Source organism: Leiobunum rupestre, chromosome 10 (assembly GCF_980474605.1).
Source record: "Leiobunum rupestre chromosome 10, qqLeiRupe1.1.hap1, whole genome shotgun sequence".
Taxonomy (NCBI): domain Eukaryota; kingdom Metazoa; phylum Arthropoda; class Arachnida; order Opiliones; family Sclerosomatidae; genus Leiobunum; species Leiobunum rupestre.
The window spans coordinates 13,168,740-13,195,967 of record NC_143393.1 but is presented as its reverse complement, the minus strand read 5'-3'; the positions used below and the strand labels follow the sequence as shown (position 1 = coordinate 13,195,967).

The 27,228-nt window shown below is 46.4% G+C and overlaps 33 non-coding genes across 33 annotated transcripts in view; all 33 read left to right on the top strand.

Annotated features, from left to right (window-relative positions):
- Positions 1–1,335: 1,335 nt before the first annotated feature.
- TRNAP-UGG (transfer RNA proline (anticodon UGG)) lies at positions 1,336–1,407 on the top strand. The gene has a single exon. It is a non-coding gene; the product is annotated as a tRNA-Pro (tRNA).
- A 723-nt stretch (positions 1,408–2,130) lies between these two features.
- TRNAP-UGG (transfer RNA proline (anticodon UGG)) lies at positions 2,131–2,202 on the top strand. Its single transcript has one exon. It is a non-coding gene; the product is annotated as a tRNA-Pro (tRNA).
- A 564-nt stretch (positions 2,203–2,766) lies between these two features.
- On the top strand, positions 2,767–2,842 carry TRNAP-CGG (transfer RNA proline (anticodon CGG)). The gene has a single exon. It is a non-coding gene; the product is annotated as a tRNA-Pro (tRNA).
- Positions 2,843–3,084: 242 nt separating this feature from the next.
- Positions 3,085–3,156, top strand: TRNAP-UGG (transfer RNA proline (anticodon UGG)). Its single transcript has one exon. It is a non-coding gene; the product is annotated as a tRNA-Pro (tRNA).
- An 87-nt stretch (positions 3,157–3,243) lies between these two features.
- On the top strand, positions 3,244–3,315 carry TRNAP-CGG (transfer RNA proline (anticodon CGG)). The gene has a single exon. It is a non-coding gene; the product is annotated as a tRNA-Pro (tRNA).
- An 87-nt stretch (positions 3,316–3,402) lies between these two features.
- TRNAP-UGG (transfer RNA proline (anticodon UGG)) lies at positions 3,403–3,474 on the top strand. The gene has a single exon. It is a non-coding gene; the product is annotated as a tRNA-Pro (tRNA).
- Positions 3,475–3,720: 246 nt separating this feature from the next.
- On the top strand, positions 3,721–3,792 carry TRNAP-UGG (transfer RNA proline (anticodon UGG)). Its single transcript has one exon. It is a non-coding gene; the product is annotated as a tRNA-Pro (tRNA).
- Positions 3,793–5,291: 1,499 nt separating this feature from the next.
- Positions 5,292–5,364, top strand: TRNAP-UGG (transfer RNA proline (anticodon UGG)). Its single transcript has one exon. It is a non-coding gene; the product is annotated as a tRNA-Pro (tRNA).
- Positions 5,365–5,609: 245 nt separating this feature from the next.
- Positions 5,610–5,681, top strand: TRNAP-UGG (transfer RNA proline (anticodon UGG)). Its single transcript has one exon. It is a non-coding gene; the product is annotated as a tRNA-Pro (tRNA).
- Positions 5,682–5,768: 87 nt separating this feature from the next.
- Positions 5,769–5,840, top strand: TRNAP-CGG (transfer RNA proline (anticodon CGG)). The gene has a single exon. It is a non-coding gene; the product is annotated as a tRNA-Pro (tRNA).
- An 87-nt stretch (positions 5,841–5,927) lies between these two features.
- Positions 5,928–5,999, top strand: TRNAP-CGG (transfer RNA proline (anticodon CGG)). The gene has a single exon. It is a non-coding gene; the product is annotated as a tRNA-Pro (tRNA).
- Positions 6,000–6,404: 405 nt separating this feature from the next.
- Positions 6,405–6,476, top strand: TRNAP-CGG (transfer RNA proline (anticodon CGG)). The gene has a single exon. It is a non-coding gene; the product is annotated as a tRNA-Pro (tRNA).
- A 404-nt stretch (positions 6,477–6,880) lies between these two features.
- Positions 6,881–6,952, top strand: TRNAP-CGG (transfer RNA proline (anticodon CGG)). Its single transcript has one exon. It is a non-coding gene; the product is annotated as a tRNA-Pro (tRNA).
- Positions 6,953–7,825: 873 nt separating this feature from the next.
- On the top strand, positions 7,826–7,897 carry TRNAP-UGG (transfer RNA proline (anticodon UGG)). Its single transcript has one exon. It is a non-coding gene; the product is annotated as a tRNA-Pro (tRNA).
- Positions 7,898–7,984: 87 nt separating this feature from the next.
- On the top strand, positions 7,985–8,056 carry TRNAP-UGG (transfer RNA proline (anticodon UGG)). The gene has a single exon. It is a non-coding gene; the product is annotated as a tRNA-Pro (tRNA).
- An 87-nt stretch (positions 8,057–8,143) lies between these two features.
- On the top strand, positions 8,144–8,215 carry TRNAP-UGG (transfer RNA proline (anticodon UGG)). The gene has a single exon. It is a non-coding gene; the product is annotated as a tRNA-Pro (tRNA).
- Positions 8,216–8,293: 78 nt separating this feature from the next.
- TRNAP-CGG (transfer RNA proline (anticodon CGG)) lies at positions 8,294–8,365 on the top strand. The gene has a single exon. It is a non-coding gene; the product is annotated as a tRNA-Pro (tRNA).
- A 6,150-nt stretch (positions 8,366–14,515) lies between these two features.
- TRNAP-CGG (transfer RNA proline (anticodon CGG)) lies at positions 14,516–14,587 on the top strand. Its single transcript has one exon. It is a non-coding gene; the product is annotated as a tRNA-Pro (tRNA).
- Positions 14,588–14,674: 87 nt separating this feature from the next.
- TRNAP-UGG (transfer RNA proline (anticodon UGG)) lies at positions 14,675–14,746 on the top strand. Its single transcript has one exon. It is a non-coding gene; the product is annotated as a tRNA-Pro (tRNA).
- An 87-nt stretch (positions 14,747–14,833) lies between these two features.
- Positions 14,834–14,905, top strand: TRNAP-AGG (transfer RNA proline (anticodon AGG)). The gene has a single exon. It is a non-coding gene; the product is annotated as a tRNA-Pro (tRNA).
- An 87-nt stretch (positions 14,906–14,992) lies between these two features.
- TRNAP-UGG (transfer RNA proline (anticodon UGG)) lies at positions 14,993–15,064 on the top strand. The gene has a single exon. It is a non-coding gene; the product is annotated as a tRNA-Pro (tRNA).
- An 87-nt stretch (positions 15,065–15,151) lies between these two features.
- On the top strand, positions 15,152–15,223 carry TRNAP-CGG (transfer RNA proline (anticodon CGG)). Its single transcript has one exon. It is a non-coding gene; the product is annotated as a tRNA-Pro (tRNA).
- An 87-nt stretch (positions 15,224–15,310) lies between these two features.
- Positions 15,311–15,382, top strand: TRNAP-UGG (transfer RNA proline (anticodon UGG)). The gene has a single exon. It is a non-coding gene; the product is annotated as a tRNA-Pro (tRNA).
- A 714-nt stretch (positions 15,383–16,096) lies between these two features.
- On the top strand, positions 16,097–16,168 carry TRNAP-AGG (transfer RNA proline (anticodon AGG)). Its single transcript has one exon. It is a non-coding gene; the product is annotated as a tRNA-Pro (tRNA).
- Positions 16,169–16,414: 246 nt separating this feature from the next.
- On the top strand, positions 16,415–16,486 carry TRNAP-UGG (transfer RNA proline (anticodon UGG)). The gene has a single exon. It is a non-coding gene; the product is annotated as a tRNA-Pro (tRNA).
- An 87-nt stretch (positions 16,487–16,573) lies between these two features.
- TRNAP-AGG (transfer RNA proline (anticodon AGG)) lies at positions 16,574–16,645 on the top strand. The gene has a single exon. It is a non-coding gene; the product is annotated as a tRNA-Pro (tRNA).
- Positions 16,646–22,293: 5,648 nt separating this feature from the next.
- TRNAP-AGG (transfer RNA proline (anticodon AGG)) lies at positions 22,294–22,365 on the top strand. The gene has a single exon. It is a non-coding gene; the product is annotated as a tRNA-Pro (tRNA).
- A 1,497-nt stretch (positions 22,366–23,862) lies between these two features.
- On the top strand, positions 23,863–23,934 carry TRNAP-AGG (transfer RNA proline (anticodon AGG)). The gene has a single exon. It is a non-coding gene; the product is annotated as a tRNA-Pro (tRNA).
- An 88-nt stretch (positions 23,935–24,022) lies between these two features.
- TRNAP-AGG (transfer RNA proline (anticodon AGG)) lies at positions 24,023–24,094 on the top strand. Its single transcript has one exon. It is a non-coding gene; the product is annotated as a tRNA-Pro (tRNA).
- Positions 24,095–24,490: 396 nt separating this feature from the next.
- On the top strand, positions 24,491–24,562 carry TRNAP-UGG (transfer RNA proline (anticodon UGG)). Its single transcript has one exon. It is a non-coding gene; the product is annotated as a tRNA-Pro (tRNA).
- Positions 24,563–25,285: 723 nt separating this feature from the next.
- On the top strand, positions 25,286–25,357 carry TRNAP-AGG (transfer RNA proline (anticodon AGG)). Its single transcript has one exon. It is a non-coding gene; the product is annotated as a tRNA-Pro (tRNA).
- Positions 25,358–25,921: 564 nt separating this feature from the next.
- On the top strand, positions 25,922–25,993 carry TRNAP-AGG (transfer RNA proline (anticodon AGG)). Its single transcript has one exon. It is a non-coding gene; the product is annotated as a tRNA-Pro (tRNA).
- A 1,195-nt stretch (positions 25,994–27,188) lies between these two features.
- TRNAP-AGG (transfer RNA proline (anticodon AGG)) overlaps positions 27,189–27,228 on the top strand; it is a 72-nt gene continuing 32 nt past the window's right edge. The window contains exon 1 of the tRNA in view: positions 27,189–27,228. This exon is cut by the window's right edge and continues 32 nt beyond it. This is a non-coding gene — a tRNA (tRNA-Pro).

Genomic DNA, 27,228 nt, shown 5'->3' with positions numbered 1-27,228 from the left:
ATCAGTTTTATGGAGAAGACTTCAACGGGTTAGGCTACATATTCAAATATTGAGAGCAAACTAACATGGTCCGTTGGTCTAGGGTGTGATTCTCGCTTTGTTTGCGAGAGGTCCCGGGTTCAAATCCTGGACGGACCCCGCGGAAAATCTTTCTACCGATCAGATTTATGGAGGGGACTTAAACGGGTTATTCAAGATATTCACATATTGAGAGCAAAGTAATATGGTCCGTTGGTCTAAGGGTATGATTCTCGATTTGGGTGCGAGAGGTCCCGGGTTCAATTCCCGGACGGACACCACTGAAAATCTTTATACCAATCAGTTTTATGGAGAAGACTTCAACGGGTTAGGCTTCATATTCATATATTGAGAGCAAATTAACATGGTCCGTTGGTCTACGGTGTGTTTCTCGCTTTGTTTGCGAGAGGTCCCGGGTTCAAATCCCGGACGGATCCCGCTGAAAATCATTCTACCAATCAGTTTTATGGAGAAGACTTCAACGGGTTAGGCTACATATTCACATATTGAGAGCAAACTAACATGGTCCGTTGGTCTACGGTGTGTTTCTCGCTTTGTTTGTGAGAGGTCCCGGGTTCAAATACTGGACGGACCCCGCGGAAAATCTTTCTACCGATCAGTTTTATGGAGGAGGCTTCAACGGGTTAGGCTTCATATTCACATATTGAGAGTAAAGTAACATGGTCCGTTGGTCTAGGGGAATGATTCTCGCTTCAGTTGCGAGAGGTCCCGGGTTTAAATCCCGGACGGACCCCGCGGAAAATCTTTCTACCCATCAGTTTTATGGAGGAGGCTTCAACGGGTTAGGCTTCATATTCACATATTGAGAGTAAAGTAACATGGTCCGTTGGTCTAGGGGAATGATTCTCGCTTCGGGTGCGAGAGGTCCCGGATTTAAATCCCGGACGGACTCCGCGGAAAATCTTTCTATGACACAGTTTTATGGAGGAGACTTCAACAGGTTATTCAAGATATTCACATATTGAGAGCAAAGTAACATGGTCCGGTGGTCTAGGGGTATGATTCTCGCTTCGGGTGCAAGAAGTCCCGGTTTCAAATCCCGGACGGACCCCGCGGAAAATCTTTCTACCAATCAGTTTTATGGAGACGACTTCAACGGGTTAGGCTACATATTCACATATTGAAAGCAAACTAACATGGTCCGTTGGTCTAGGGTGTGATTCTCGCTTTGTTTGCGAGAGGTCCCAGGTTCAAATCCTGGACGGACCCCGCGGAAAATCTTTCTATGAATCAGTTTTATGGAGGAGACTTCAACAGGTTATTCAAGATATTCACATATTGTGACAAAAGTAACATGGTCCGTTGGTCTAGGGGTATGATTCTCGCTTTGGGTGCGAGAGGTCCCGGGTTCAAATCCCGGACGGACCCCGCGGAAAATCTTTCTACCCATCAGTTTTATGGAGGAGGCTTCAACGGGTTAGGCTTCATATTCACATATTGAGAGTAAAGTAACATGGTCCGTTGGTCTAGGGGAATGATTCTCGCTTCAGTTGCGAGAGGTCCCGGGTTTAAATCCCGGACGGACCCCGCGGAAAATCTTTCTACCCATCAGTTTTATGGAGGAGGCTTCAACGGGTTAGGCTTCATATTCACATATTGAGAGTAAAGTAACATGGTCCGTTGGTCTAGGGGAATGATTCTCGCTTCGGGTGCGAGAGGTCCCGGATTTAAATCCCGGACGGACTCCGCGGAAAATCTTTCTATGACACAGTTTTATGGAGGAGACTTCAACAGGTTATTCAAGATATTCACATATTGTGAAAAAAGCAACATGGTCCGTTGGTCTAGGGGTACGATTCTCGCTTTGAGTGCGAGAGGTCCCGGGTTCAAATCCCGGACGGACCCCGCGGAAAATCTTTCTACCCATCAGTTTTATGGAGGAGGCTTCAACGGGTTAGGCTTCATATTCACATATTGAGAGTAAAGTAACATAGTCCGTTGGTCTAGGGGTATGATTCTCACTTTGGGTGCGAGAGGTCCCGGGTTCAAATCCTAGACGAACCCCGCGGAAAATCTTTCTACCGATCAGTTCTATGGAGAAGACTTCAACGGGTTAGGCTCTATATTCACATATTGAGAGCAAAGTAACATGGTCCGTTGGTCTAGGGGTATGATTCTCGCTTTGGGTGCGAGAGGTCCCGGGTTCAAATCCCGGACGGACCCCGCGGAAAATCTTTCTACCCATCAGTTTTATGGAGGAGACTTCAACGGGTTATTCAAGATATTCACATATTGTAAAAAACGTAACATGCTCCGTTGGTCTAGGGGTATGATTCTCACTTTGGGTGCGAGAGGTCCCGGGTTCAAATCCCGGACGGACCCCGCGGAAAATCTTTCTACCCATCAGTTTTATGGAGGAGACTTCAACGGGTTATTCAAGATATTCACATATTGTAAAAAACGTAACATGCTCCGTTGGTCTAGGGGTATGATTCTCACTTTGGGTGCGAGAGGTCCCGGGTTCAAATCCTAGACGAACCCCGCGGAAAATCTTTCTACCGATCAGTTTTATGGAGAAGACTTTAACGGGTTAGGCTACATATTCACATATTGAGAGCAAAGTAACATGGTCCGTTGTTCTAGGGGAATGATTCTCGCTTCGGGTGCGAGAGGTCCCGGATTTAAATCCCGGACGGACTCCGCGGAAAATCTTTCTACCCATCAGTTTTATGGAGGAGACTTCAACGGGTTATTCAAGATATTCACATATTGTAAAAAACGTAACATGCTCCGTTGGTCTAGGGGTATGATTCTCGCTTCGGGTGCGAGAGGTCCCGGGTTTAAATCCCGGACGGACCCCGCGGAAAATCTTTCTACCCATCAGTTTTATGGAGGAGGCTTCAACGGGTTAGGCTTCATATTCACATATTGAGAGTAAAGTAACATGGTCCGTTGTTCTAGGGGAATGATTCTCGCTTCGGGTGCGAGAGGTCCCGGATTTAAATCCCGGACGGACTCCGCGGAAAATCTTTATATGAAACAGTTTTATGGAGGAGACTTCAACAGGTTATTCAAGATATTCACATATTGTGAAAAAAGCAACATGGTCCGTTGGTCTAGGGGTACGATTCTCGCTTTGGGTGCGAGAGGTCCCGGGTTCAAATCCCGGACGGACCCCGCGGAAATTCTTTCTACGAATCAGTTTTATGGAGGAGACTTCAACGGGTTAGGCTTCATATTCACATATTGAGAGTAAAGTAACATGGTCCGTTGGTCTAGGGGAATGATTCTCGCTTCGGGTGCGAGAGGTCCCGGGTTTAAATCCCGGACGGACCCCGCGGAAAATCTTTCTATGAATCAGTTTTGTGGAGGAGACTTCAACAGGTTATTCAAGATATTCACATATTGTGAAAAAAGTAACATGGTCCGTTGGTCTAGGGGTATGATTCTCGCTTTGGGTGCGAGAGGTCCCGGGTTCAAATCCCGGACGGACCCCGCGGAAAATCTTTCTACCCATCAGTTTTATGGAGGAGGCTTCAACGGGTTAGGCTTCATATTCACATATTGAGAGTAAAGTAACATGGTCCGTTGGTCTAGGGGAATGATTCTCGCTACGGGTGCGAGAGGTCCCGGGTTTAAATCCCGGACGGACCCCGCGGAAAATCTTTCTACCCATCAGTTTTATGGAGGAGGCTTCAACGGGTTAGGCTTCATATTCACATATTGAGAGTAAAGTAACATGGTCCGTTGGTCTAGGGGTATGATTCTCGCTTTGGGTGCGAGAGGTCCCGGGTTCAAATCCCGGACGGACCCCCCTTAAAACCTTTCTACCAATCAGTTTTATGGAGTAGACTTCAACGGGTTAGGCTACATATTCACATATTGAGAGCAAAGAAATAGATCCGTTGGTCTCGGGGTATGATTCTCGCTTTGGGTGCGAGAGGTCCCGGGTTCAAATCCCGGACGGACCCCGCGGAAAATCTTTCTACCAATCAGTTTTATGGAGAAGACTTCAACGGGTTAAGCTACATATTCACATATTGAGAGCAAAGCAACATGATCCGTTGTTCTAAGGGTATGATTCTCGCTTTGGGTGCGAGAGGTCCCGGGTTCAAATCCCGGACGGACCCCGCGGAAAATCTTATTACGAATTAGTTTTATGGATGAGACTTCAACGGGATATTTACATATTGAGAGCAAAGTAACATGGTCCGCTGGTCTAGGGGTATGATTCTCCCTTTGGGTGCGAGAGGTCCCGCGTTCAAATCCCGGTTGGACCCCTCGGAAAATCTTTCTATGAATCAGATTTATGGAGAAGACTTCAACGGGTTATTCAAGATATTCACATATTGGGAAAAAAGTAACATGGTCCGTTGGTCTAGGGGTATGATTCTCGCTACGGGTGCGAGAGGTCCCGGGTTTAAATCCCGGACGGACCCCGCGGAAAATCTTTCTACCCATCAGTTTTATGGAGGAGGCTTCAACGGGTTAGGCTTCATATTCACATATTGAGAGTAAAGTAACATGGTCCGTTGGTCTAGGGGAATGATTCTCGCTACGGGTGCGAGAGGTCCCGGGTTTAAATCCCGGACGGACCCCGCGGAAAATCTTTCTACCCATCAGTTTTATGGAGGAGGCTTCAACGGGTTAGGCTTCATATTCACATATTGAGAGTAAAGTAACATGGTCCGTTGGTGTAGGGGTATGATTCTCGCTTTGGGTGCGAGAGGTCCCGGGTTCAAATCCCGGACGGACCCCCCTTAAAACCTTTCTACCAATCAGTTTTATGGAGTAGACTTCAACGGGTTAGGCTACATATTCACATATTGAGAGCAAAGAAACATGATCCGTTGGTCTCGGGGTATGATTCTCGCTTTGGGTGCGAGAGGTCCCGGGTTCAAATCCCGCACGGACCCCGCGGAAAATCTTTCTACCAATCAGTTTTATGGAGAAGACTTCAACGGGTTAAGCTACATATTCACATATTGAGAGCAAAGCAACATGATCCGTTGTTCTAAGGGTATGATTCTCGCTTTGGGTGCGAGAGGTCCCGGGTTCAAATCCCGGACGGACCCCGCGGAAAATCTTATTACGAATTAGTTTTATGGATGAGACTTCAACGGGATATTTACATATTGAGAGCAAAGTAACATGGTCCGCTGGTCTAGGGGTATGATTCTCCCTTTGGGTGCGAGAGGTCCCGCGTTCAAATCCCGGTTGGACCCCTCGGAAAATCTTTCTATGAATCAGATTTATGGAGAAGACTTCAACGGGTTATTCAAGATATTCACATATTGGGAAAAAAGTAACATGGTCCGTTGGTCTAGGGGTATGATTCTCGCTTTGGGTGCGAGAGGTCCCGGGTTCAAAATCCCGGACGGACCCCGCAGAAAATCTTTCTAGGAATCAGTTTTATGGAGAAGACTTCAACGGGTATTCTACATATTCACATATTGAGAGCAAAGTAACATAGTCCGTTGGTCTAGGGGTATGATTCTCGCTTTGGGTGCGAGAGGTCCCGGGTTCAAATCCTAGACGGACCCCACGGAAAATCTTTCTATGAATCATTTTTATGGAGGAGACTTCAACAGGTTATTCAAGATATTCACATATTGGGAAAAAAGTAACATGGTCCGTTGGTCTAGGGGTATGATTCTCGCTTTGGGTGCGAGAGGTCCTGGGTTCAAATCCCGGACGGACCCCGCGGAAAATCTTTCTACCCATCAGTTTTATGGAGGAGGCTTCAACGGGTTAGGCTTTATATTCACATATTGAGAGTAAAGTAACATGGTCCGTTGGTCTAGGGGTATGATTCTCGCTTCGGGTGCGAGAGGTCCCGGGTTTAAATCCCGGACGGACTCCGCGGAAAATCTTTCTATGAAACAGTTTTATGGAGGACACTTCAACGGGTTAGGCTTCATATTCACATATTGAGAGTAAAGTAACATGGTCCGTTGGTCTAGGGGAATGATTCTCGCTTCGGGTGCGAGAGGTCCCGGGTTTAAATCCCGGACGGACCCCGCGGAAAATCTTTCTATGAATCATCTTTATGGAGGAGACTTCAACAGGTTATTCAAGATATTCACATATTGTGAAAAAAGTAACATGGTCCGTTGGTCTAGGAGTATGATTCTCGCTTCGGGTGCGAGAGGTCCCGGGTTTAAATCCCGGACGGACTCCGCGGAAAATCTTTCTATGAAACAGTTTTATGGAGGAGACTTCAACAGGTTATTCAAGATATTCACATATTGTGAAAAAAGCAACATGGTCCGTTGGTCTAGGGGTACGATTCTCGCTTTGGGGGCGAGAGGTCCCGGGTTCAAATCCCGGACGGACCCCGCGGAAATTCTTTCTACGAATCAGTTTTATGGAGGAGACTTCAACGGGTTAGGCTTCATATTCACATATTGAGAGTAAAGTAACATGGTCCGTTGGTCTAGGGGAATGATTCTCGCTTCGGGTGCGAGAGGTCCCGGGTTTAAATCCCGGACGGACCCCGCGGAAAATCTTTCTATGAATCATCTTTATGGAGGAGACTTCAACAGGTTATTCAAGATATTCACATATTGTGAAAAAAGTAACATGGTCCGTTGGTCTAGGATTATGATTCTCGCTTTGGGTGCGAGAGGTCCCGTGTTCAAATCCCGGACGGACCCCGCGGAAATTATTTCTACGAATCAGTTTTATGGAGGAGTCTTCAACGGGTTAGGCTACATATTCACATATTGAGAGCAAACTAACATGGTCCTTGGGTCTAGGGTATGATTCTCGCTTTGGGTGCGAGAGGTCCCGCATTCAAATCCCGGACGGACCCCGCTTAAAATCTTTCTAACAATCAGATTTATGGATTAGTCTTCAACGGGTTAGGCTACATATTAACATATTGAGAGCAAAGTGACATGGTCCGTTGGTCTAGGGGAATGATTCTAGCTTCGGGTGCGAGAGGTCCCGGGTTCAAATCCCGGACGGACCCCGCGGAAAATCTTTCTATGAATCAGATTTATGGAGGAGACTTCAACGGGATATTCACATATTGAGAGCAAAAGTAACATGGTCCGTTGGTCTAGGGGTATGATTCTCGCTTTGGGTGCGAGAGGTCCCGCATTCAAATCCCGGACGACCCCTCGGAAAATCTTTCTACCAATCAGTTTTATGGAGGAGACTTCAACGGGTTATTCAAGATATTCACATATTGTGAAAAACGTAACATGGTTCGTTGGTCTAGGGGTATGATTCTCGCTTTGGGAGCGAGAGGTCCCTGGTTCAAATCCCGGACGGACCCCTTCGAAAATCTTTCTACCAATCAGATTTATGGAGAAGGCTTCATAGGGTTAGGCTACATATTCACATATTGAGAGCAAACTAACATCGTCCGTTGGTCTAGGGGTATGGTTCTCGCTTTGATTGCGAGAGGTCCCGGTTTCAAATCCCCGACGGACCCCACGGAAAATATTTCTACCAATCAGTTTTTTGGAGGAGACTTCAACGGGTTATTCAAGATATTCACATATTGTGAAAAACGTAACATGCTCCGTTGGTCTAGGGGTATGATTCTCGCTGAGGGTGCGAGTGGTCCCGGGTTCAAATCCCGGACGGACCCGGCGGAAGATCTTTCTACAAACCAGTTTTATGGAAGAGTTTTCAACAAGTTAGGCTACATATTCACATATTGAGAGCAAATTAACATGGTCCGTTGGTCTAGGGGTATGATTCTTGATTTGGGTGCGAGAGGTCCCGGGTTCAAATCCCCGAAGGTACCCGCGGAAGATCTTTCTACAAAACAGTTTTATTAAGAAGTTTTCAACGGGGTAGGCTACATATTCACATATTGAGAGCAAAGTAACATGGTCCGTTGGTCTAGGGGTATGATTCTCGCTTTGGGTGCGAGAGGTCCCGGGTTCAAATCCCGGACGGACCCCCCTTAAAATCTTTCTACCAATCAGTTTTATGAAGGAGACTTCAACCGGTTATTCAAGATATTCACATATTGAGAGCAAAGTAACATGGTCCGTTGGTCTAGGGGAATGATTCTCGCTTTGGGTGCGAGAGGTCCCGGGTTCAAATCCCGGACGGACCCCCCTTAAAATCTTTCTACCAATCAGTTTTATGAAGGAGACTTCAACCGGTTATTCAAGATATTCACATATTGAGAGCAAAGTAACATGGTCCGTTGGTCTAGGGGAATGATTCTCGCTTTGGGTGCGAGAGGTCCCGGGTTCAAATCCCGGACGGACCCCGCGGAAAATCTTTCTACGAATCAGTTTTATGGAGGAGACTTCAACGGGATATTCACATATTGAGAGCAAAGTAACAAGGTCCGTTGGTCTAGTGGTATGATTCTCGCTTCGGGTGCGAAAGGTCCCGGGTTCAAATCCCGGATGGACCCCGCGGAAAATCTTTCTACCATTCAGATTTATGGAGGGGACTTCAACGGGTTATTCAAGATATTCACATATTGAGAGCAAACAAATATGGTCCGTTGGTCTAGGGGTATGATTCTCGCTTTGGGTGCGAGAGGTCCCGCGTTCAAATCCCGGACGGACCCCGCGGAAAATCTTTCTACCAATCAGATTTATGGAGCGGGACTTCAACGGGTTATGCTACCTATTCACATATTGAGAGCAAACTAACATGATCCGTTGGTCTGGGGGAATGATTCTCGCTAAGGTTGCGAGTGGTCCCGGGTTCAAATCCCGGACGGACCCCGCGGAAAATCTTTCTACCAATCAATTTTATGGAGGGGACTTCAACGGGTTAGGCTTCATATTCACATATTGAGAGCCCAGTAACATGGTCCGTTGGTCTAGGGGAATGATTCTCGCTTTGGGCGCGAGAGGTCCCGGGTTTATATCCCGGACGGACCCCGCGGAAAATCTTTCTACGAATCAGTTTTTTGGAGGAGACTTCAACGGGATATTCAAGATATTCACATATTGTGAAAAAAAGTAACTTGGACCGTTGGTCTGGGGGAATGATTCTCGCTAAGGAGTTCGCTGCTAGGTTTGGTAGTGAACGATTCGTGTTTTTTCGCTCCGTTTTCGCTAAGCCTGTTTGCCGCCTTTAAGTTGTTATTTTAGTTCAAGTTTTTTTTTTCTTCTCTGTTAAAACCTTTTTTTATCTAGTTTCGGTTTCTTGCGGGTGATTTATCTCCTGGGTCTTCTGATCCAGGATGGATATTATTAAACGGTCGGTTTTTGTGGATTTTGAAGGAAAATTACCGAAGTTTGACGATGTTGCGGAGGCGGTGAAAATTCAATATGGTTTGGATGCGGTGAAATCTGTTGTTCCGTCCACGGGCGGCTACATTTTGGTATTTTCGTCTGAAACTTTGATTAATGATGCGACTGACACTGGGTGGGAGGTAGACAGCATTACTTATGCCATTTCGAGCGTCACCAAAAAAACTGTTACTGCAAATTTTTTCGGCCTTCCGGATTATATTACTGATGAGGCGTTGCTGGCGAAGTTGACGATGATGGGCTGCGAAGTCAGAGGTACGATTTCGTGGCGGGAAAAAGCCGGGTTCTATTGTGGTATCCGATCAGTCCGTTTGACGCTCCCGGAAGGTAAATCAGCGTTACCTTACAGTCTTCGAGTTCCGGATGTCTTAAATAGAGAAAATTCTTACCGTGTCACTCATGAATCGCAAGTTAAAGTCTGTAATATGTGTCTGGCATCCGATCATTTATATAAGGATTGCCCTCAATTTATTTGCCGTAAATGTAAAACACAAGGTCATGCTGTGCGTCATTGCCCTACTTGGGAACGCCCTGCAGTGGAGATGAAGGGACAGGAGCGCGGACAACCCCCTGTCATTGTCGCGGGGGGATCGATTGATCAATTCGCTGAGGGTCGTAAGGATGCCGTCGATGGTCCTGGTTCATTGGGTGCCGGACACGAAGAAGTTCATATTGCCACTCCTAACGCAACGCCGATGCCTCAGGAAATGGGCGCCGACCAAGTGGGCCGCGTCAAACCGACTGGTGAAGCTCAATGGGGTTCCAAGCACCGGATCTCATCTGGTGACACCGATTCAGCTACTAATCCGTCTACAGGTCCTCCGCACAAGATATTTCAGAAGTTGCCATCAGGTAAATGGACCCAAATTAATTTGAATCCAAATGCCGGTGAAAATTCTGACGATTAATGTAGGCGGTTTGCGCGATGTAGAGAAGATGCGAAAGTTGGTTTTGTGGGCGAAGCATTATGATGTGTTGTTGTTGCAAGAGACTCATTGGGAGGCGTGTCATGTAAGTACTTTTCGGACTTTTTTTCGGGTGCGGTCTACGTGGACTTGAACTTGGACACCAAGTTTTGCGGTGTGGCAATTTGTATTTCGCGGTTACTTGATTTTAAAGAATGTAATTTGATAAGTTCTAACGAGGGCCGGTATATTTTTATTTCCGCTGAAATTGAAGGCGAGAAAGTTGATTTAGGTTCTGTTTATGCCCCAACCGATGCGGTCAATAGATCTATTTTTATGCAAAATTTAATTCCCATTGTTCGTGTGTTAAATCGTCCGCTATTGGGCGGTGATTTTAATGATATTGTTTCTCGAGTTTTTGATCGGCGGTCGCCTGCCAAGATTACGGTGAGTGGAATGACGAATCTTCATCGCTGGGTCTCTTATCTCTCGTTGGTAGACATTTGGCGGTTGCAACATAAAAAAACATTCGATTATACGCGATCGGGGGTGGTTTTTGGTAACTTTGTGAGTTCTCGAATTGATTATTTTTTTGCTTTACATTCAGACGTATATAATATTTCAAAGTGTATGCATGTTTTTTGTAGTTTCTCTGACCATAAGGGTGTTTCTCTGATTTTTGAACCTAGTGGTATTCTTAGGGGGCCCGGAACTTGGAGTTTTAATTCTACTTTTTTAGAAGACGCTTTTTTTTTGCACGGCCATCGAGCGGACAGTTAAAAATAGTTAATCTTGGCCTTGTTATTTAACCGATATCTTTGAGTGGTATGATGCTTTAAAAGTTAAAATACGGGAGTACTGCATTTTTTACGGGCGTCACAAAGCGTTGATGAAGCGGGCTGTATGGGCGGACCTACAAAATAGGCTTCGAGACGTACAAGATTCGCCATTAAAAACAGATACGAATTTAGACGAAATAGCTGCGGTAACGAGTAAATTACGAGATATGGAAGAGAACGATTTGCAGGGTGCATTAGTTCGTTCGAGGTTGGAATGGAGAGATTTGGGGGAACGCCCCACTCAGTATTTTTTGCGGCTGGAGAAATTTCGTCAGCGTCAACGTCAAATGGCTTCTCTGACTCTCCCTTCGGGGGCGATTATTAAAGATCCTGCGTTAATAAGGGAGGAAGTGTTCCGTTTTTATTCGGAGTTGTATACACGAGGCGTTACGTCTCAAGCCGCTACTGACAATTTGAAGAATTTAATCTCAGGGAGGCTTACTGAAGGTGACCGCGATTCCTGCGAAGCCGTCGTGACCTGGAGCGACATTTACACGGAGTTAACTAATTTGGCCGGAGGGAAGGCCCCCGGTAGAGATGGCTTTACCAATGAGTTCCTGCGTTTCTTTATCCCTCTAATTAAAGATGACTTTATGCGCTTGGTTGCCGAATGCGAAGCCCGTGGCCTTTTTCCGAATAGCATGCGAGAAGGGATGGTGGTTTTGTTGCCTAAATCGGGGGATTTGACTCTTCTGAAAAATTGGAGGCCAATTACCCTATTGAATGGCGATAGGAAACTCCTTGCTAAGGTTTTTACTCGCCGTGTTTCGCCACTTTTACCTTTAATTACGTCACCGTGTCAAACTGGTGGCATTCGTGGGCGTACCATTTCCGATACTCCCCGTTTTCTGTCTGATGTCATGGAGTTTTTAAAAATGGAAAATAGGCCAGGGATTTTTCTTCAACTCGATTTGTTAAAAGCGTTCGATCGGGTGGAATGGCCGTATCTATTTGCAATCTTAGAAGCCTTTTGTTTCGGCGCACGCTTCCGCGCTTGGATTCAGATGTTTTTAGTTGGCGCCAAGACAGCTATTAAGCTTCATGGATATGTTACCGATTCTTTTGTCATTAGCCGCTCGGTTCGTCAAGGGTGTCCACTCAGTCCTTTGCTTTACGTTCTATCATCTGAACCTTTTTGCGCCTTACTCGAAACGGACAAACGTATATGTCGGATAATGCTCACGGACTTAACACCGTCCCCTGTGGTGTTTCAACATATTGATGACACTTCCATTCTCGTCACTGGGCCTAGGGATGTTACTTACCTTTTGGAGGATATTGAACTTTATTGCCAGTCTTCGGGAGCTGCCATCAATCTTGCAAAAAGTTCTGGTTGTTGGCTCGGCTCCTTGCGATTTCACGCGGACCAGACTGTGGCTGGGCTTGTTATTAGCGCCCGTTCAATAAAGGTATTGGGCGTGACCTTGGGCTATGACCATGTCGTCGTTGCCACGATGAACTGGGAGGGCCGGTATGAAAAATTTAAAAATGTCCTACACGTTTGGAAGGGTCGTAGTCTGACCATTTTTGGGAAAGTCATTATCATTAACGTGTTAGGAGCGTCGATATTGTGGCATATTCTGGAGGTTTTTGATTTACCGGACCGCTGGTTCTCTGATTTTAAGCGGCTCATCTTGGATTTTATTTGGAAGGATCGCCCACATTCTATATCGTACGAAACCTTAACTCGCCATAAGAGTCAAGGCGGGTTTGGATTAATCAATCTTCGGATCAAACAGAAGGTACTTCGTCTGAAGGAATGTTTGCAGCTCGCTACCGGATCCAAGCCTTCACATGTCGCATGCGTTGCGTCTCGGTTCTTTGACGAATATGGCGGCGGACTTCGCCAGGGTCTCTCAATGCTACGGATTAGAATTGAACGTCGTCTGCTTTGCGCTATCCCGAAACGCCATGGATCAATGTTATTGGCTTGGAAAGAGTTCTTGGCTCTCACGCGATGGACCTTGGTTCCTTTGACCAACCCTATTATGGAGCCCCTATTTTATATCTCAAATCTTTTAATCACGAACATTTCTTTGGCTGAGCGGCGTCTTCTTGCTTCTTGTGGCGTGGTCTACCTGAAAGATATTTGCTACGAGGTCATCCTGGGGTTTCTTCCGGATGAAGCCTTTTTGGAATTGACCGCAGATTCCGGAATCGGTCGCCGTCGGTTGTTGCAAACTTTTCAAAGGATCAAAGATTCTCTCCCTCCCTCGGTACATCGAGTGATACATAGTAAAGAGGTCTACGAGCTTGAGACACGGCCAACGTTCGCGCTGGTCGCGGACACAGGTATCTCTGTGGAATTGGACAAAATTACATCTACGTCAATTTCCAAAACTTTCAATGCCGTAACCCCGATTCCGGAATTGAATGGTGAAGAACGTTGGCGGGCTTACTTCGGGGGCCCTTTACAGAAGTTCCGGGTTCCATCACTTGTCAATTCTACGTTGGGTCCCCGATTGTCAAGTATGATACTCCGAGTGTATCATATGGGGTTCATGGTCAAGCAGCGGCTATTTCGCGCCGGCATAAAAGACGATAATCAGTGCCCGCTATGTGGCCTTGAAAAGGAGTCAGTTTCGCATTTATTTTTGGAATGTCAAGATACGCACGAATGGCTCGATTGGTTATTTTCTTCAGTGTTGTCGCTGTACACGCTGTTTGGTGAAAAGGACATGTGGACGCGTTATATCGTCTTTGGACTCAAGCCTAAAACTGCGGACTCTAAAGAGCATTGGGAGGTCGCTTCCATATTAACTGCTATTGCCAAAGAAGCCATTTGGAGTAATCGTTGTTTGTACAATTTGGGGCAGATAACCAATAAGCGTACGCTTTTTTCCCGTTTTCGTGCTCTCATAAAAACTGAGGCTCGGTACCGCGTGCAATGGCTACTCCTTCATAAGCCGGGTTGTACGGCAGCAATAGATATTTTTCGTAACATATGAGGGGTCAATAATCTTGGAGATATCCTTATGGTCATTAATATTTAAAGTATTTTGTTGTATTTGCAGTAGTTATTATTTTCTATAATTGAGGATTTTTTAACAATGATATTTTGCTTATTTTTTTCATGTTGTTTCTAACTTCAATTGTGTAATGCTTTTAATAACACTGCTTCACATATATAACATTGCTGGATGTACGTAGGTTTAAATTGTAAAATTTGTTTTAAATATTAACACTGTGCAATAATGCATGTAACAAAATAAAAATTTTAAATAAAAAAGAAAAAAAAAAGAAAAGAAAAAAAAAAGATTCTCGCTAAGGGTGCGAGTGGTCCCGGGTTCAAGTCCCGGACGGACCCCGCGGAAAATCTTTCTACCAATCAGATTTATGGAGGGGACTTCAACGGGTTATGCTACATATTCACATATTGAGAGCAAAGTAACATAGTCCGTTGGTCTAGTGGTAAGATTCTCGCTTTGGGTGCGAGAGGTCCCGTGTTCAAATCCCGGACGGAACCCGCGGAAAATCTTTCTACCAATCAGATTTATGGAGGGGACTTCAACGGGTTAGGCTACATATTCACATATTGAGAGCAAACTAACATGGTCCGTTGGTCTAGGGGAATGATTCTCGCTTCGGGTGCGAGAGGTCCCGGGTTCAAATCCCGGGCGGACCCCGCGGAAAATCTTTCTATGAATCAGTTTTATGGAGGAGACTTCAACGGGTTATTCAAGATATTCACATATTGTGATAAACGTAACATGGTCCGTTGGTATAGGGGTATGATTCTCGCTTTGGGTGCGAGAGGTCCCGGGTTCAAATCCCGGACGGACCCCGCGGAAAATCTTTCTACCAATCAGTTTTATGGAGAAGACTTCAACGGGTTAGGCTACATATTCACATATTGAGAGCAAACTAACATGGTCCGTTGGTCTAGGGGAATGATTCTCGCTTAGGGTGCGAGAGGTCCCAGGTTCAAATCCCGGACGGACCCCGCGGAAAATCTTTCTACGAATCAGTTTTATGGAGGAGACTTCAACGGGTTATTCAAGATATTCACATGTTGTGATAAAAGTAACATGGTCCGTTGGTATAGGGGTATGATTCTCGCTTTGGGTGCGAGAGGTCCCGGGTTCAAATCCCGGACGGACCCCGCGGAAAATCTTTCTACCAATCAGTTTTATGGAGAAGACTTCAACGGGTTAGGCTACATATTCACATATTGAGAGCAAACTAACATGGTCCGTTGGTCTAGGGGAATGATTCTCGCTTCGGGTGCGAGAGGTCCCGGGTTCAAATCCCGGGCGGACCCCGCAGAAAATCTTTCTATGAATCAGTTTTATGGAGGAGACTTCAACGGGTTATTCAAGATATTCACATATTGTGATAAAAGTAACATGGTCCGTTGGTATAGGGGTATGATTCTCGCTTTGGGTGCGAGAGGTCCCGGGTTCAAATCCCGGACGGACCCCGCGGAAAATCTTTCTACCAATCAGTTTTATGGAGAAGACTTCAACGGGTTAGGCTACATATTCACATATTGCGAGCAAAGAAACATGATCCGTTGGTCTCGGGGAATGATTCTCGCTTTGAGTGCGAGAGGTCCCGGGTTCAAATCCCGGACAGACCCCGCGGAAAATCTATCTACGAATCAGTTTTATGGATGAGACTTCAACGGGATATTCACATATTGAGAGGAAACTAACATTGTTCATTGTACTAGGGGTATAATTATCGCTTAGGGTGCGAGAGGTCCCGGGTTCAAATCCCCGAAGGTACCCGCGGAAGATCTTTCTACAAACCAGTTTTATGGAAGAGTTTTAAACGAGTTAGGCTACATATTCACATATTGAGAGAAAATTAACATGGTCCGTTGGTCTAGGGGTATGATTCTCGCTTTGGGTGCGAGAGATCTCGGGTTCAAATATCGGACAGACCCCGCGGAAAATCTTTCTACCAATCAGTTTTATGGAGAAGACTTCAACGGGTTAGGCTACATATTCACATATTGAGAACAACGCAACATAGTCCGTCGGTCTACGGGTATGATTCTCGCTTTAGGTGCGAGAGGTCCCGGGTTCAAATCCCGGACGGACCCCGCGGAAAATCTTTCTACCAATCAGATTTATGGAGGAGGCTTGAACGGGTTAGGCTACATATTCACATATTGAGAGCGAAGTAACATGGTCCGTTGGTCTAGGGGTATGATTCTCGCTTAGGGTGCGAGAGGTCCCGGGTTTAAATCCCGGACGGACCCCGCGGAAAATCTTGCTACCAATCAGTTTTATGGAGGAGACTTCAACGGGTTATTCAAGATATTCACATATTGTGAAAAAAGTAACATGGTCCGTTGGTCTAGGGGTATGATTCTCGCTTTTAGTGCGAGAGGTCCCGGGTTCAAATCCCGGACGGACCCCGAGGAAAATCTTTCTACGAATCAGTTTTATGGAGGAGACTTCAACGGGATATTCAAGATATTCACATATTGTGAAAAACGTAACATGGTCCGTTGGTCTAGGGGTATGAATCTCGCTTTGGGTGCGAGAGGTCCCGGGTTCAAATCCCGGACGGACCCCGCGGAAAATCTTTCTACCAATCAGTTTTATGGAGGAGACTTCAACGGGATATTCAAGATATTCACATATTGTGAAAAACGTAACATGGTCCGATGGTCTAGGGGTATGATTCTCGCTTAGGGTGCGAGAGGTCCCGGGTTCAAATCCCGGACGAACCCCGCGGAAAGTCTTTCTACAAACCAGTTTTATGGAGAAGTTTTCAACGGGGTAGGCTACAAATTCACATATTGAGAGCAAAGTAACATGATCCGTTGGTCTAGGGGTATAATCTAGCTTAGGGTGCGAGAGGTCCCGGTTTCAAATCCCGGACGGACCCCGCGGAAAGTCTTTCTACAAACCAGTTTTATGGAGAAGACTTCAACGGGTTAGGCTTCATATTAACATATTGAGAGCAAAGTAAGGGGTATGGTTCTCGCTTTGGGTGCGAGAGGTCCCGGGTTTAAATTCCGGACGGACCCCGCGGAAAATCTTTCTACTAATCAGTTTTATGGAGAAGACTTCAACGGGTTAGGCTATATATTCACTTATTGAGAGCAAAGTAACATGGTCCGTTGGTCTAGGGGTATGATTCTCGCTTTGGGTACGAGAGGCCCTGGATTCGCGTTTGGTTTTTTGGAGAGTGCGGTTCGTTTTTCTTTGCTCTCCTCGCCTGCTCGCTAAGCCTTAGTTTCGGTTCTTTTTCTAACATTTTGTTTGCTTAATTTAAAATTTACTAATTCGCGCAGTTTATTTTTCGTTTTTCGTGCCCTCCTGGGTTTCTTCTGAATTCCAGGATGGATGTTTTAAAACGTTCCATTTTTGTGGAATGCGTCGTGAAAGAAGTTTCGAAGCAAGAAATTTTGACGGCATGTATTTTGGATTACGGGCCTAATACGGTCTCGTCGGTTGTTGCTACGGAGGGTGGCTATTACGTCACCTTCTTACGCGAGGAAGAAGCGGAATTGTGTCTTGATGCTGGGATCGAAGTAGGAGAGACGCGTTTTGCTGTGTCTGGGATAGCGAGGAAAACAGTTATTGTCCATATCTATGGTTTACCTGAGTTTGTGAGTGACGGAGCGGTGAAGGAGAAATTGGAAAGCTTACAATGTGAGTTGCGTGGCGAAATTGTCTGGACTAAAAATTACGCCGGAATTTATTTTGGAATTCGTTCGGTCAAGGTTCGCCTTGCCGAATGTGTCAGTTCGTTACCGTACGGTCTAAAGATCAAAGACGTTTTAGGTCGGGAGACTTTTTATCAGGTTCGTCACTCCTCTCAGAGTAAAGTTTGTAATGGGTGTCTCTCTTCGAGCCACCTGTATAAAGACTGTCCCTCTTTTATCTGTTTTCGTTGTAAGAAGCAAGGTCATGTGGCGCGGTCCTGTCCAACTCGCGCTGAAGTTGTTGAATCCAAGGATCCGGTTGCTGATAGGATGGTCGAAGAACAGGATGCGTGCCTGATTACTGATCAGGTTCTTCTAGCCAAAGAGTCCTCTCAAGGCATGGTTGCCCAGGGGGGCGACAATGTTGATCGGCCGAAATTTCCCAAGCACGTTACGAAGGACGTTGGTAAGAGAATTTTGACTTCGACGAGTGGCTCGGAGGGTGATAAACGCCAGCCTCCTCCTAAGAAGACGAACGTCTACTCTACGGAATCGCATGCCATCGCACCTGCCAAGTTGCCTTCTACGTCCCTGCCAACCGTTGTCACGCCTGTCCCCGGTTCCTTTAATGCCATTAAAAATCGTCTCTCTTAACGTTAATGGTCTTCGGAATGTTAATAAGATGTCGGAAGTGCTTATTTTTATGGACGCGTATGATGTGGTTTTTTTACAAGAGACACACTGGACGAATGAACATGTGAGTACTTTTCGGAAAATTTTTCGCGGCCGCGTTTTTTGGGATAATGACCCTACTACTACTTTTTGCGGCGTAGCAACCTGCTTTCGGGCTGGGCTGGATATTGTTCCTTCGCGAGTTTTTCGAAGCGACTGCGGCCGATTTCTTTCCGTCTCCGCGGTTGTTGACGATGTTCCTATGGATTTCGCGAATATTTACGCTCCGAATGACGCGCCGTCGCGTTCTCTTTTTATGTCTTCGGCGAAGTTGTGGTGTTCGCTTTTACCTCGTCCGATTATAGCGGGGGATTTTAATGATATTTTAAACTCATCTCTTGATCGTCGCCCCGTTTCTAATCTTCGTTCCGTTGTTTCGCCTACGAGTTTTAAGCTTTGGCTTACCAGTCTTGATCTTTATGATCCCTGGAGGGCTTCTCACGCCGATCATTTTGATTATACTAGTTCCGGTTTCGTATTCGGGAACTTTGTCATGTCGCGGATTGACTATTTATTTATTCGCCCAACGGATGCGCATAATTGTTCGCGGAATCTAATCTTGAATGTTCCTTTTTCTGACCACAAGGCCGTGTCTTTCGTCTTTGATCCCAGTGGCGTCCAGCGCGGCCCTGGGGTCTGGGCGTTTAACTCTACGTTACTTCAAGAGGAGCGCTTCCGTACGGGCATCCAGCGTATTGTTGATCGGAGTCGCGACACCGTCGAGTACCGTGTAGATATTTTTCAATGGTACGAAAATCTTAAAGTTTGTATTAAGGATTACGCCATGTTCTATGGCAAAGCTCGCGCTCAGAGGTTGAGAAGTTCTCGCGCTGCTTTATTGGTTCGGATTTCTCACCTCGAGTCTCGCTACGCGTCCGATCTTACTTGTTTGCCGGAGTTGCTGGACGCTAAGCAGGCATTGGCGGATTTTGATTCTGAGGTGCTTCGTGGCCAGGTCGTACGCGCTAAGACGGATTTTAAAGAATTGGGTGAGCGGCCCACGCGCTATTTTCTGCGCCTGGAGACTCATCGTCAGAGTATCAAATCGATTGGTCGTTTAGTGTCTCCATCAGGAGAGGTCTTTCGCGACGGGCGTCTCATCCGTCAGCAAATTTTTGATTTCTATAATGCCCTTTATACTCAGGAGCCTATTTGCGAGGCCCAGAGTCGAAGTTTTAGCAATCGGGTCCGGGACCGGGTATCGAAAGCTGATCGTGACGCGGTTGAGTTGCCTGTCACCTGGGAGGAACTCGAGCGGTCCTTGGGGTCTATGAAGCCCAATAAGAGTCCGGGACTTGATGGTTTGACGGTGGAGTTTTGGCGGTTTTTTCTTCCGCTTATTAAGGATGACTTTCTTCGCTTAGCCCATATCGCCCGTGATCAGGGCCGAATTCCGCGCAGCATGAAAATAGGTCTTATTATCCTTTTGCCCAAGACTGGTGATTTAACTCTTTTAAAGAACTGGAGGCCTATAACGTTACTCAATACTGATTATAAAATTTTATCCAAAGTTTTTGCTCTCCGAGTAGCGTCGCTTTTGCCGAACATTACGTCAGCTACTCAAACGGGTGCGGTTCGTGGTCGGGACATTTCTACCTCCACGAGACTGTTGTCAGATGTCGCCGAGAACCTCCGCCTTCGTGAAGAGGGTGGCATTATGGTCCAGCTGGACCTTATGAAGGCTTTCGACCGGGTGGCATGGCCATATTTATTTGAGCTCTTAGCGGCCATGGGGTTTGGCCCGTTTTTCTGCAAGTGGATTCAAGCTTTTGTCGCGGGTTCCAGGGCCTGTGTCAAAGTCAATGGTCATTTGACTGATGTCTTTTCGTTAGGGCGGTCGGTTCGCCAAGGGTGCCCGCTTAGCCCTCTGCTATATGTTTTAGCCTCGGAACCTCTGTTTTCCGCGGTCACGTCGCACGAATCCATCCCGCCGGTACGGTTATCCGCGCATTCGATTTTGCCGACTCTCTTTCAACATATGGATGACACCACGGTTGAAACCTCAACAGTGGCCGCGATTCCCGCGATCTGCGACGTTTTTGCGGATTTCGGTCAAGCCTCCGGAGCGAAATTGAACCCGTCAAAGTGCCACGCGAAATGGCTTGGTCTATATCATGGTCGGGACCCTATCGAGATCAGCGGCGTAACGCTTTCTAGTTCACCTTTGAAAATTCTCGGTATTTGGATAGACTACGATTCTGTGCATTCGGCTCGCCTTCAATGGGAGGAGCGCTATGGCAAGTTCTCTCGGGTCTTACGGTCTTGGAAAGGTCGTACTCTCTCGGTCGTTGGCAAAGTTTTGGTTGTCAATGTGCTCGCTGCATCTATGCTCTGGCATATTTTAAAAACAGTCGATATTTCGCCTTTTTGGCTTCGTCAATTTCGGGAAGCCATTTTGAACTTTATTTGGGGCAATGGCCCTCATCTGGTCGCCTATGAGAGTCTTGTTCGGCCAACGCTGATCGGAGGGTTCGGGCTAGTAGACATTTGTACCAAAGTTAAGGCGTTTCGCGTTCGCGAAGCTCTTACGTTGTTTGCAGAGACTACTCCGGTTTTCGCTCGGGATCTTTCGTCGCAGATTCTTAATCTTTATGGCGGCGCCTTGCAATTGGGCCTACACGTTTTCCGGTTATCTATCACTTCTCGTTGCGCCGCCGGTCTTCCGTCTCGGTATGTTTCCATGCTGCTTGCTTGGAAGGATTTTCAGCACATTCATGGCTGGACCTTTCCCGCTCTCTCGAATTTTTTGGATGAACCGCTTTTTTTAAATCCGCGTCTGTCGTTGCCACATTTCGGTCGTCTCGAGCGTGGGTTTTTTTCGCAAGCGGGTTTTCGGACAGTACGCGATCTGTGTTACGAGTACGTCCCCGGGTTCTTGCCGCCACAGGCGTGTTTCGACGCTACAGCCGATTCATCGCTCGTTTTGCCTCGGTCTCGGGTCTTGCTACTCTACCAAGAACTTATTGATGCAGTTCCTCCGATTTGGTCCATGAGCATTCAACAAGGGGGGCGTCAATTGCGTCGCCCTCCGGTCGCGCACGAGGTCGGTTTATCGGTTATTGACGTGTCGGGCGAAAAGGTGTCTCTCGCTATCGCAGTGAGGCCCATTTACGCTGCGTTCGCGGAATCATTGTCTATCGAGTCGAGTGGCGAAGAACGCTGGCGTCGCTTTTTCGGTGGCCCTCTTCAGCGGATTCGCTGGAAATTCGTGCGATCCAATTTTTTGGGTCCTTCGCTCTCTGCCATAAATTTACGCCTCATTCATCATGGTTTCTCGGTGAAGTCGCGTTTGGTGCACGCTCTAGTGGTACCGGATGATACGTGCATATATTGTCGGATAGACTCAGAGACGGTAGAACATCTCTTCGTAACGTGCCCCGTGGTTTCTCAATTATGGACTTGGCTATTCTGTGATATTTTGGAACTTAATCGTGAGTTATATGGCGTTTCTTCGTATACGCGAAATTCTTTCCTTATTTTTGGTTTAATTCACAAAGACTTGCATAACTCTAAAATGTTTTGGACAGTGGTCCAGTTCCTTTGTGCTGTAATGAAAAGAGAAATTTGGTTATACCGGTGTTATTGTTCTTTTAATGATATTCAATTTAATCATTTTTTGTGTCAAAAGAAATTCCATGCAGTTTTAAAACTAGAATGTCGTTATAAGCAACAGAAATTACATTTAGATTTACCGTCAGATTTAATCTTATACAACATGTTAAACAAAATATTTGAATAGAATGCTTGTTGATTGCTTGTCCTTAATTCTATTTTGTGTTTTATAACCTTCAGTCTTTATGATTGTATTGTAATTTTAATACTGTGAATAAAGGGTTTAAAAAAAAAAAAAAAAAAAAGATTCTCGCTTTGGGTGCGAGAGGTCCCTGGTTCAAATCCCGTACGGACCCCGCGGAAATTCTTTCTACCAATCAGATTTATGGAGGAGGCATCAACGGGTTAGGCTACATATTCACATATTGAGAGCAAAGTAACATGGTCCGTTGGTCTAGGGGTATGATTCTCGCTTAGGGTGCGAAAGGTCCCGGGTTCAAATCCCGGACGGACCCTGTGGAAGATCTTTCTACAAACTAGTTTTACGGAGAAGTTTTCAAAGGGTTAGGCTACTTATTCACATATTAAGACCAAAGTAACATGGTCCGGTGGTCTAGGGGTATGATTCTCGCATTGGGTGCGAGAGGTCCCGGGTTCAAATGCCGGATGGACCCCGCGGAAAGTATTTCTACGAATCAGTTTTATGGAGGAGACTTCAACGGGATATTCACGTATTAAGAGCAAAGTAACATGGTCCGTTGGTCTAGGGAATTATTTCGCTAAAGGTGCGAGAGGTCCCGGGTTCAAATCCCGGACGGACTTCGCGGAAAATCTCCCTACCAATCAAATTTATAGAGGAGGCTTCAACGGGTTAGGCTTCATATTCACATATTGAGAGCAAAGTAACATGGTCCGTTGGTCTAGGGGTATGATTCTCGCTTTGGGTAAGAGAGGTCCCGGGTTCAAATCCCGGACGGATCCCGCGGAAAGTATTTCTACCAATCAGTTTTATGGAGGAGACTTCAATGGGTTAGGCTTCATATTCACATATTGAGAGCAAAGTAACATGGTCCGGTGGTCTAGGGGTATGATTCTCGCTTTGGGTGCGAGAGGTCCCGGGTTCAAATGCCGGACGGACCCCGCGGAAAGTATTTCTACGAATCAGTTTTATAGAGGAGACTTCAACGGGATATTCACATATTAAGAGCAAAGTAACATGGTCCGTTGGTCTAGGGGAATTATTTTCGCTAAAGGTGGGAGAGGTCCCGGGTTGAAATCCCGGACGGACTTCGCGGAAAATCTCCCTACCAATCAGATTTATAGAGGAGGCTTCAACGGGTTAGGCTACACATTCACATATTTAGAGCAAACTAACATTGTCCGTTGGTCTAGGGGTATGATTTTCGCTTAGGGTGCGAGAGGTCCCGGGTTCAAATCCCGCACGGACCCTGTGGAAGATCTTTCTACAAACCAGTTTTACGGAGGAGACTTCAATGGGTTAGGCTTCATATTCACATATTGAGAGCAAAGTAACATGGTCCGTTGGTCTAGGAGTATGAATCTCGCTTCGGGTGCGAGAGGTCCCGGGTTCAAATCCTGGACGGACTCCGCGTAAAATCTTTCTACCAATCAGTTTTATGGAGGAGACTTCAACGGGTTAGGCGTCATATTCACATATTGAGAGCAAAGTAAAATGGTCCGTTGGTCTAGGGGTATGATTCTCGCTTTGGGTGCGAGAGGTCCCTTGTTCAAACCCCGGACGGACCCCACCGAAAATCTTCCTACCAATCAGATTTATGGAGGAGGCTTCAACGGGTTAGGCTACATATTCACATGTTGGGAGCAAACTAACATGGTCCGTTGGTCTAGGGGTATAGTTCTCGCTTTGGGTGCGAGAGGTCCCGGGTTAAATCCCAGACGGACCCCGCGGAAAATCTTTCTACCAATCAGTTTTATGGAGGAGACTTCAACGGGTTATTCAAGATATTCACATATTGTGAAAAACGTAACATGGTCCGTTGGTCTAGGGGTATGATTCTCGCTTAGGGTGCGAGACGTCCCGGGTTCAAATCCCGGACGGACCCCGCGGAAGATCTTTCTACACACCAGTTTGATGGATAAGTTTTCAACGGGTTAGGCTACATAATTCACATATTGAGAGCATAGTAACATGGTCCGTTGGTCTAGGGGTATGATTCTCGCTTAGGGTGCGAGAGGTCCCGGGTTCAAATCCCGGATGGACCCTGCGGAAGATCTGTCTTCAAACCAGTTTTATGGAGGAGACTAAGACGGGTTTTTCAAGATATTCACAAATTGTGAAAAAAGGAACATGGTCCGTTGGTCTAGGGGAATGATTCTCGCTTTGGGTGCGAGAGGTTCCGGGTTCAAATCCCGGACGGACTTCGCGGAAAATCTCCCTACCAATCAGATTTATAGAGGAGGCTTCAACGGGTTAGGCTACATATTCACATATTGAGAGCAAACTAACATTTTCCGTTGGTCTAGGGGTATGATTTTAGCTTAGGGTGCGAGAGGTCCCGGGTTCAAATCCCGGACGGACCCCGCGGAAAATATTTCTACGAATCAGTTTTATGGAGGAGACTTCAACGGGATATTCACATATTAAGAGCAAAGTAACATGGTCCGTTGGTCTAGGGGAATGATTCTCGCTTTGGGTGCGAGAGGTTCCGGGTTCAAATCCCGGACGGACCCTGTGGAAGATCTTTCTACAAACCAGTTTTACGGTGAAGTTTTCAACGGGTTAGGCTACTTATTCACATATTGAGACCAAAGTAACATGGTCCGTTGGTCTAGGGGTATGATTCTCGATTTGGGTGCGAGAGGTCCCAGGTTCATATGCCGGACGGACTCCGCGGAAAATTTTTCTACCAATCAGTTTTATGGAGGAGACTTCAATGGGTTAGGCTTCATATTCACATATTGAGAGCCAAGTAACATGATCCGTTGGTCTAGGGGTATGAATCTCGCTTCGGGTGCGAGAGGTCCCGGGTTCAAATCCTGGACGGACTCCGCGGAAAATCTTTCTACCAATCAGTTTTATGGAGGAGACTTCAACGGGTTAGGCTTCATATTCACATATTGAGAGCAAAGTAACATGGTCCGTTGGTCTAGGGGTATGATTCTCGCTTTGGGTGCGAAAGGTCCCTGGTTCAAATCCCGGACGGACCCCACCGAAAATCTTCCTACCAATCAGATTTATGGAGGAGGCTTCAACGGGTTAGGCTACATATTCACATATTGGGAGCAAACTAACATGGTCCGTTGGTCTAGGGGTATGGTTCTCGCTTTGGGTGCGAGAGGTCCCGGGTTCAAATCCCAGATGGACCCCGCGGAAAATCTTTCTACCAATCAGTTTTATGGAGGAGACTTCAACGGGTTATTCAAGATATTCACATATGGTGAATAACGTAACATGGTCCGTTGGTCTAGGGGTATGATTCTCGCTTAGGGTGCGAGAGGTCCCGGGTTCAAATCCCGGACGGACCCCGCGGAAAATCTCTCTACCAATCAGATTTATGGAGGAGGCTTCAACGGGTTAGGCTGCATATTCCCATATTGAGAGCAAACTAACATTGTCCGTTGGTCTAGGGCTATGATTCTCGCTTAGGGTGCGAGAAGTCCCGTGTTCAAATCCCGGACGGACCGCGCGTAAAATCTTTCTACAAACCAGTTTTATGGAGAAGTTTTCAACGAGTTAGGCTACATATTCACATATTGAGAGCAAAGTAACATGGTCCGTTGGTCTAGGAGTATGAATCTCGCTTCGGGTGCGAGAGGTCCCGGGTTCAAATCCTGGACGGACTCCGCGGAAAATCTTTCTACCAATCAGTTCTATGGAGGTGACTTCAACGGGTTAGGCTTCATATTCACATATTGAGAGCAAAGTAACATGGTCTGTTGGTCTAGGGGTATGATTCTCGCTTTGGGTGCGAGAGGTCCCTGGTTGAAATCCCGGACGGACACCCGCGAAAATCTTTCTACCAATCAGTTTTTTGGAGGAGGCTTCAACGGGTTATTCAAGATATTCACATATTGTGAAAAACGTAACATGGTCCGTTGGTCTAGGGGTATGATTCTCGCTTAGGGTGCGAGAGGTCCCGGGTTCAAATCCCGGACGGACCCTGCGGAAGATCTGTCTTCAAACCAGTTTTATGGAGGAAACTTCAACGGGTTTTTCAAGATATTCACAAATTGTGAAAAAAGGAACATGGTCCGTTGGTCTAGGGGAATGATTCTCGCTTTGGGTGCGAGAGGTTCCGGGTTCAAATCCTGGACGGACGGACTTCGCGGAAAATCTCCCTACCAATCAGATTTATAGAGGAGACTTCAACGGGTTAGGCTACATATTCACATATTGAGAGCAAACTAACATTGTCCGTTGGTCTAGGGGTATGATTTTCGCTTAGGTTGCGAGAGGTCCCGGGTTCAAATCCCGGACGGACCCTGTGGAAGATCTTTCTACAAACCAGTTTTACGGAGAAGTTTTCAACGGGTTAGGCTACTTATTCACATATTGAGACCAAAGTAACATGGTCCGTTGGTCTAGGGGTATGATTCTCGATTTGGGTGCGAGAGGTCCCAGGTTCATATGCCGGACGGACTCCGCGGAAAATTTCTCTACCAATCAGTTTTATGGAGGAGACTTCAATGGGTTAGGCTTCATATTCACATATTGAGAGCAAAGTAACATGGTCTGTTGGTCTAGGGGTATGAATCTCGCTTCGGGTGCGAGAGGTCCCGGGTTCAAATCCTGGACGGGCTCCGCGGAAAATCTTTCTACCAATCAGTTTTATGGAGGAGACTTCAACGGGTTAGGCTTCATATTCACATATTGAGAGCAAAGTAACATGGTCCGTTGGTCTAGGGGTATGATTCTCGCTTTGGGTGCGAGAGGTCCCTGGTTCAAATCCCGGACGGAACCCACCGAAAATCTTCCTACCAATCAGATTTATGGAGGAGGCTTCAACGGGTTAGGCTACATATTCACATATTGGGAGCAAACTAACATGGTCCATTGGTCTAGGGGTATGGTTCTCGCTTTGGGTGCGAGAGGTCTCGGGTTCAAATATCGGACGGACCCCGCGGAAAATGTTTCTACGAATCAGTTTTATGGAGGAGATTTCATCGGGATATTCACATATTAAGAGCAAAGTAACATGGTCCGTTGGTCTATGGGAATGATTTTCGCTAAAGGTGCGAGAGGTCCCGGGTTCAAATCCCGGACGGACTTCGCGGAAAATTTCCCTACCAATCAGATTTATAGAGGAGGCTTCAATGGGTTAGGCTACACATTCACATATTGAGAGCAAACTAACATTGTCCGTTGGTCTAGGGGTATGATATTCGCTTAGGGTGCG